The following is a 9,337-nucleotide window of genomic DNA, read 5'->3' on the forward strand; positions in this document are numbered from 1 at the left end:
AGACGGCATAGTACTGGTCCGTCTGGGAGATCATTGAGGGGTCCCCACCAAGAGATAGTTTAGTACTAGCTTAGTATTAAGGGGTTTGGGAGATCATTGAGAGAGTACAAATTTAGTTCCACATTGGCTAGGGAGGGAAATCCTGAGCTATTGATAAAGAGTAGCCTCCTCTACTTGGTATGACATGTTTTAAAGTCGTGAGGCCCATTGGAACAAAGTTAAAAATATCATGCCAAGAGAGATGCTGAGTCATTATATCTAGAAGATACATCAATTGTTAAATCAACTAAAGACTTTTATTTTTATTTTTTTAAGAGGGGGGGGGGAGACAACTAGATAATTAATTGATATATAAGATCCATACAAGCTACTACAAGGAATCAACTAAGGATAACTCATAACTGACACAATTCCATGAGCTACATGCATGAATCAACAACCTAAAAACATAAGACAACTTAATGGATTTAAAATCAACCACTCACCATAAAGGATGGGAAAATGGAGCTTTGCCAGAAAGACTTAAATCCATTAAGTTTTCTTATGTTTTTTAGGTGTAGAGTGCAAGGTCAGATAACCTTGGTGTAGGAATGGCTATAAGTTATCTTCTTTAGTTCCATACCAAACTTATCTGACATATCAAGCTCCACACCATTTGGCAATTCCCAATTGAAAGAATGCACAAGTGATCCCAATAAGTATGGCATCATTCTCTCTGCCATAGGGATTCCAACACATACTCTTCTTCCAACCGCAAAAGGAATATAACGAAAATCTTTGCCACTATAATCAAATCCATCATGGTTTTTCAAGAACCTCTCTGGTTGGAACTCCAAGGGGTTTTTCCAAGCCAATGGATCTCTCTGAATTGTCCATGCATTCACCACAATTTTGGAGCCTTTGGGAATCATAAAACCACCCATAGTGCATGACACGGTTGGGCATCGAGGAACCAAGAAAGGAGCAGGTGGATGCAATCGTAGGGTTTGTTAGAACAATCAAGGGTTTTGTCAAACCCGAATCCATCCCCATACAGAGATCTAGAACACGATTGAATCAAAAAGAGCAGGGAAAGTAAGGTGTACCTGGTACCACGTTTGTTGATGTAGAAGAGATAAGAATATATCCACGAACAGTAGCAATCTGTCAAATGATGTTTGCAAACGACCGCGATGGGGATCTTCTACAGTCTCCTAGACTCTCCCACTGAGTTCTCTCTCTTGTGGAGAAAAGAGAAAAGAGAATAGAATAGTGACTGCAGGGACCCCATCATTAGTATTTATAATACTCCCCAAACCCTAACCCACTTCCATAATGGGTCAGGCCGGTCCGATCCGGTCCATCTTAATAAAATAGTAGCAAGCCATATCAGCCCTTGTATTTCTTGATCCCCATCAATGATCGACCCGATAATTAATTACGCCCACAAGTCGCATTTGAAAAATTCCTAACAATCTCCCACTTGGGCTAGATTAATTATAAGGTCATCATTATTAGATGTGGCCATGGAATCTCAATACAACAATAATGCTACTAAACTTTGATCCAGTTAGCAAATACATCGATGTCGAGCAATAGCAGAAAATACACCTCAACATATGGCATATCATTTTCTGTCAACTACAAACAAAGATTTACTTACTAACATGAACCGCCTTGAGATAATTTTGTACAAGGAATGTCGTACACGTTTGTGATCACATAAATATCGTCATCATTCCTTGTGGGTCCTTGAACGTATCATGAGCATCGTACGACTCATATATTACCTTTGAACATCGTCATATTCGTCGGCAATCGATCGACTTGGTTTACCACCAATCGAACATCCATAGCTAAAAATAGTCGAACGACTTGGCTCGTCGCCAATCGAACATCCTTAGACCAAAATGGCCTTCAACATATCAAACAACATATGTATGCATGCAACTGCTATTCATCACATCAAACGGAAGCATTATAATTAAAACGAAACATATATCCTTCAAGTACTCTCACTCAACAAGCATATCAAATAAAATAATATAAAACTCCCACTGATTAAGCAGAAACAAACAAATCATCAAAGGTCTAAAAATAAACATTCAACTAAAAGTGCTTGCATGAAATATTTTAATTCAACTAAAAATTCATTCCCCCTTTTTGCCATCTTCTGCATTGTCCTTCTTTTCCAGCCAGGCTTTCCGTGCATTACAGCCTCTTTTCATGTGTCCCTTCTGATCACACCAGTAGCATGAAATTTCACCAACGCTCCTCCTTTCTTTATTGTGTGGATGATACTTACCTTTCTTAAAAAATCTCGGATTCCCTTTCTTTGTTCCACTTCCAGATGTTCCTTTGTTCTCAGTCAGGTTCGCACTCTCAATAGTCTTCTTCTTCGTGTTTCCTTCTTCTTGTGCACAGATAGACATCAGTTCTTTCATGGTCCATTTGTCATTCTGAGCAGCATTTGCAGACTTTATATTCGCATACACATCTGGGAGAGATTTAAGTGCAAGATGCACCAAAAGTTCTTCTTCTATAGGCATCCCAAGATCCCTCAACTTGTTCGCAGTGGAAGCCATCTTCAATAAATGCTCTTTGATACTCTCAGTACCATCGAATACAGCCGACGTAATCTGATTCATCAGATCCCCTTTCTCAGCCTTCTGAGACACCTCAAAAACAGCCTTTATCTCACTCAAAAACTCTGTGGTAGTGCTTTTCACTTCAACACTGTCACGCAACGACTTAGGAATGGATTTTTTCATAACCAGTATACACTTCCAATTAGTTGTCACCCACTTTTCCATCTTAATTCTTTCAGCATTTGTACTCGCATCCGTCAGATCAGCAGGTTTTGGTTCTCGAAGAGCCATATCAAGATCAAGCAGTCCCAGATTAATTTCTAGGTCCTCTATCCACCTCTTGTAATTGTTCCCAGAAAGAACATGAATAGATGCCAAAAGACTATTTGGGACAGACATCCTGTGGGAGAAAATTCATTCATGCAAATAAACAGTGATATATATACATTCCAACAATAATATGATCATATTAAATTAGCTAGCAAATGCAAATAATTCATACAAACTACTAGCAAACACAAACAATGATCATCATCACATTGTATTTTGCCCTCTCAGGTCAAATGCACATGTCTTTATCGCACCGCAAGTACCGCAAGATAGCAATAACTTAAAAAAATCTCCCTCCACCTTTGGGTGATAGAGAAACCCCTAGGTTATGCACTTTAATTTTATAATAATTTATCGCACTGTAATTACCGCGAGATGTTGATGACTTTCAAAAATTTTCCTCCACCTTTAGGCGGTAAGAAAACCCCTAGGCCAAGCATCCCAAATTCTTTGAGTACACTATCTTTGGGTGGACACACTGCCTTTCTGTGAAAAGATCAGTAATTTTCAGAAATCTTAGTACCTTTGGGCATCTGGAACCCTTAGACTACTATCCCTTCCAATATATGTGCATGTCACCTCGTCAATCTTTGGCAACATCGCCTTTGGGCTAATGTCACCTATTCCGTTGCCTTGATAGAACCATAAACGGATTCAATGGGCCACTTTGGTGGATCACCATTTTACCTTCTCACAATTCCTCAACCTGATATGCAACAATATATGTGGAAGTAAACACATTGATCATCCATAATGTGTGGTGACATGCACATTCATCGTCCAAGTGGCAGTGGTCAACCAAAAATAGTCCAAATATGTTCAAAGTAGCATAATTGTCCAAAATAGATTCCTGGAAGAATTAAACATCCCAATACCAGGTACCAACAGGTTGATTTTAAAAATTCGAACAAGAGAAGACCAATCGGAGCCCAAATCGATGCTCCACACCCATTAAACCATGCATTTAAGATTATTGGAAAACACAAAAACTACCAAAACTATGGTCTCTATTTATACAAAATATGCCAATTGCATATTAAAATAAAGAGCACAAAAAAACAGACACACCAGAAGAAACCGTGCCTCAAAATTCATCCAAATGAACCCACACGGTCCATTTGACGTTTTCTGGTCATTTTCCCCCTTTTTTTTTTTTAAAGTCGAACTGGACTGGTTTAAACCAATCCGAGCCGGAACGAATGAGCCAAACAAGACCGAACCCAGTTCGCTTGAATCGGACTGCCGACCTACCTACCTGGGTCAAAATTTGGGTAAAAAAATGGGTCACTTCTCGGGTCTCGGGTCGGGTCACAGTTGGCCGGGTCAGTAATCTTTGACCGGGTCTCTGTTGACCGGGTCGGGTCAGCTCTGATCGGGTCAAACATGACCCACAAGAAACCGCTGATGTCAGCCCTATGACGTCAGATGATGTCATAATCGCTACGATTAATTTTTTTTTTAAAAAAAAAAAAAACCGTGGCCGGCGCGTGGATCTCACTCGACGCGTCTGGCCACCATCGATGACTATCCACACATCGCCGCGATCGTCTCGACGAGCACTACGTACTCATATAAAAATTTTTGATTTTCGCCGGTGGAAAAATCCGGCAGTGGCTAAAACGTACAGTTTTGCCAAAAATCTGGTAAAAAAAAATAATCTATTTTTCCGTGGTAAAAAACTCGATTCATGTTCTTAAACTGACAATCAATTGATCCTAGGTTTGTATGGATGGCTCTGATACTACTTGTTAGAACAATCAAGGGTTTTGTCAAACCCGAATCCATCCCCATACAGAGATCTAGAACACGATTGAATAAAAAAGTGCAGAGAAAGTATGGTGTTCCTGGCACCACGTTTGTTGATGTAGAAGAGATAAGAATATACCCATAAATAGCAGCAATCCGTCAGATGATGTTTGCAAACAACTGCGATGGGGATCTTCTACAGTCTCCTAGACTCTCCCACTGAGTTCTCTTTCTTCTGAAGAAAAGAGAAAAGAGAATAGAATAGTGACTGCAGTGACCCCATCATTAGTATTTATAATACTCCCCAAACCCTAATCCACTTCTACAATGGGCCAGGCCAGTCCGGTCCATCTCAATAAAATAGTAGCAAGCCATGTCAGCCCTTGTATTTCTTGATCCCCATCAATGATCGACCCAATAATTAATTAAGCCCACACGTCGCATTTGGAAAATTCTTAATAGGGTTTCTTTCAACACTGCATTTATATAATGTAATTTTGGCAAATGAGAGTCTTCCACCATGTTTCCCAACCCCACAACTTGTTCTAGTTCCTCTTGGGCTTTCTTCATTGTATGTGGATTCTTCATTCACTCTGCCAATGCCCATTCCACTGTGCTAGATGTTGTCTGAGTCCCAGCCACCATCATGTCCTGTAAATTACATTAAGCAAGTTAGTCATGTTCAAAAATATTATCAAGGAGAGGAATATATAGGTAAACCGCCCGTATGTGGTAAGCTAGCGAGCAGTACCAATGGTGGTGCGGTACATGACATTATACAAGAAGGATAGGGGTCATTTCAAAGAGGGAAGAGTGAGAGAGAGAGAACACGGGTGTTAACTTGCAGTATACGGGTGGATTTTCCAATGTCCTATATAAATATAAATAGACATTTCTTATAGGAAAAAAGTTTTTCTACACTCATCCTAGGGTCCAAAAATATTCCACTAGTGTTAGATGAAGTCGATAATATCCTCTCCTATTGCGCGATAACCTCATCCTCCCATTCGAAAGCCGCAATGGAGAGATTACCCTTCACCATAGCTTAAGAAAAACTTTGTCATTTTCTATATTTTTTTCCTTCATACATGCATCATGTATGCTAAAAGGATCAGATTTTCAAACCTCGTTTTTGGAATCAGCCATAAAAGGATGTAGATTCTCAACCCCCGGATCCAGATCTTCTGTGGTGCGCTGCCCGTAGCGCCGCAAAAGATCTGAATTGCAACCCCCCTCCCTTTTTTTTGGTACTGATTTTCAAACCCCATGGCCAAGATATACAATACTTTGTAAATCAAAATTAGCAAAGATTCTTTACTTCTTATCCATCTTGATTCTGGTTTTAACCAGGGCTTCATGAATTTGAAATTGGATCTGTGAATAGGCCGATTCGAGGTATTGGCCATGACTGATCCTGATTTTCACATATCCAACATCGCCGATTCATACCCAAAAACCCTAAAAATTTCTTGTTTTTAAATCTAAAGACCAATTCTTGGGTTCTTGAGCACTAATTTGGGCTGACTTGGAATCGCCAATGACCGATTCTATCCCCGATTCCGTATTTTAAAACCCTTGGAGAAAAAAAGTAAGCACAGGAGATAAAAGTAAATTTTGAATGATACAACAGAAGACGTGTACTTACGAAGAACAACGCTTTGATGTGGGTGATGGTTAGGGGAGTCTTAGGATCTCTTTTTGTCTAGAGCTGCAACAGTAGCTGTAGCGGATCCTCCTCTCCCTCCTTGATTTTGCTTCCGGCTTGTTGCAGCAGTCGTTGATCAATGACGGAATCCAATAACCGATCAAACCACGACATCACCTTCTTCACCCTTCGCCCAACATCTTGTAAATCAAACCTCGCAAGTACCAAAAAAATATTCGAAATGTTAGGCACCCCAAGAAGCTCCACCACTTTATCCATAACCTACCGGAGTTCAGCGGTGGCGCGTAGCCTCTCCTCCCCCTTAAGCGTTGTCGCATCGTCAGTAGCATTTCCTCCCCACAACATACTCGTTGTGACGTTAAAAGTGGTCAAGAACATCTGTTCACGGACGTCGATTGGGACACCAGTACTAGAATAAACATGGCCCACCATGTGACGAATCTCTTTCAGTCTTTGTCCGCAGTGAGCCTCTAATTTCTTCAAGTGTAACATATCGGAAACGTAAACCCTTCGAAGCATATGCCAATGGTCACCGTAGGCTGACCAGAGTATGTCCATTCCTCCGTATGTGGCAAGGTTCTAAAACTCGGGTTTCGACCAGCCAGAAAACGAGTTCATCTCGGTTTCCATCATATCTCGGTCGAAACTTGAGACTTTCTTCAGGGTAACTCGAACCTTGGTTTCGAGACTCAAAAGTTGGTTTTTTGCTCTGATTCTTGTTGTGCTGCCTATTTTTTACATTTTAAACTCAATCCATGCATTAGTTTCACATAGAGAACATTAAAAATATTACTTGTGGTTTTGATCCAAGTTTGATACTGTATATTGTTCTTAGACATGGTATCAAATAAGGTTTGACCGGAACATAACTCCTTCAATATAAATGAGATTTAAGCAATCTTGGATTTGTTAGAAAGATTTGTTTTGATAGTTTTCCAATAAGTCCAAGATTGCTTAAATCGATTTATATTGAAGCGATTATGTATCGGTCAAACTTAATTTGGTGTCTTGTGAATCTTTGTGAAAATCACTCTGAATGAAAATATTTTTTGAACATCAAAGCAAATGAATATTTTACCGCACTTTTGGTTTTTAGCAATGTTTTGCCATATTGACATTTATGGAATTTTTAGATTTGAGAAAAACCCCAGCATTAGAAAGTTGAAAATCGCACTTACTGTTGAAAATCCAGTTTTTGTTCTTGACCTGAGGGGTTGACTTTTTTTTCTTTTGAAATTTGATTTTTTAACTATTTTTATTGGATTCAAATAGGGGGTATTTGTTTATTTATAAATAATATCTTAAGTAAATGAAGATATTAGACATAACTAAGTGTCTGTCCTGGTTTCTGGTAGTTTCTAGCATAAATACTGTCGTCAAGTTTCGAACCAAGTTTCTCCTAGTTTCGATGGGCATGTGTCGAAACCACCAAAATATGGTCGAAACTGGTCGAAACCATCGAATCCAGGGATTTTATAAAATCCCCCTTCAACTCGTCTCGAAAACCTAGGAAATCGAGTTAACTCGATAGTTTCGACAGGTTTCAATCGAGTTTTTGTTCCATGGTGGCAATGACTCCAGCTGTCACAATGTCACGATTGGCGAATATGGCATCTTGATCTTTCATGATCTCTTTGGCGAGTGACGATGAGGTGATGACGATACAGAGTTTGCTACCTAGTTGTAGCTTAAAGATAGGACCATAGGTATGAGCAAGATCGAGGAAGATACGGTGGAGCTCGGTGCCGAGGAGGGGAGGTAACCGATCGGTAAGCCTCGTGGTCCAGGAGGAAATGGTATTTCCTTGACCTTCTTCTTCCTTGACGACTTGAAAACCCATATCGCGGCTAACAATAGGAAAATCGGCAGCACATGAGTTTGGTAATTAAGGTCATTCTTCCACCATTGCCAAGCATTGGAAGCTGAAAGAACCACCATTTTCCTTCTTTCTAGAGTGGAGAGTGGAGACCAGGCAACGCAGAGCACGAGCGGCACCACTTTATATTCCAGAATCCAGATTCTATATGGGATTTCATTAATGTTTTTTTTGTGGGTAAAATTTCATTAATGTGATGCAGCCAGGGTCTTCTTGTTTGGACCAATCGTTGAAGATCGAGGGAACACAACCTCCAACGAGTAACGGTTCTTTGTAGATAAAATTCAAATAATAGGAAATTAACTTTTAATGGAGAGATTCTAGGCTAACATAATGGGATCTTTATCGAATTCTCTCGATCAATTACACTACCCATACTTGATGTCAAGTACTTCTAACAGAGGAGGTAGAAATGATTATCCTACCCCCTGCCCAAACACACTGTTCGAGGTGAGGTCTACGTAAGGTCCACCTCCCTCTATTAGATGTAGTTGACGTCAAGTACGGACAGTGTAATTGAGAGGATAAAAATTCAACATAATGTTACTAAAGATAAAAAATTAACTAAAATAAAATAAAAAAGGTCATTAATGCGCTCACTCATTATCTATGGAATCTTCAGCTCACGGAATTCTCTGTCATAAAACACAGAGAAACTAATGAGAAATCTTCACGGATTTTTATCCTCACTTGACCTCTTTGGATCAGACAATTGGAAGTGGGAGAATAATTCCAATTTAGGAGTTAAGTGTCCAGATGATAAACACAGGGTGGACCTTGTTGCAATGGTAACTGGTAAGGTTGTTTCATTTAAAGGGTGTCAATCGGTTCAGTATTCGGTATTTGGCACGGTACACTATACATTCATCTCATATCGTATAGAATATTGGATCGGTATAGGTATCTCATATCGATACCATATCTTATCTATTCGGTAGAAGTCGGTACAGGTATTTGGTACGATATGGTTCATTTTTACCATTTTGTCCATACTTATACCATATTGAAAACCAACTTGGTATAGGTATCGCATACCGATACCATATTGAATTTATTTGGTATAGTATCGGTATTGGTACATGGTATCTGGTATGCGGTATGAGTTGACACCCTTACTCCATTGTGTTCAAGTGGTCATAGGTTTGATTCTCT

At 39.6% G+C, this 9,337-nt stretch overlaps 1 pseudogene; it reads right to left on the reverse strand.

Annotated features, from left to right (window-relative positions):
• Nucleotides 1-550: 550 nt before the first annotated feature.
• LOC122654349 lies at nt 551-8,247 on the reverse strand (annotated as a pseudogene).
• Nucleotides 8,248-9,337: the final 1,090 nt, after the last annotated feature.

The sequence above is a fragment of the Telopea speciosissima genome, chromosome 1 (assembly GCF_018873765.1).
Source record: "Telopea speciosissima isolate NSW1024214 ecotype Mountain lineage chromosome 1, Tspe_v1, whole genome shotgun sequence".
NCBI classification, from domain to species: Eukaryota; Viridiplantae; Streptophyta; class Magnoliopsida; order Proteales; family Proteaceae; genus Telopea; species Telopea speciosissima.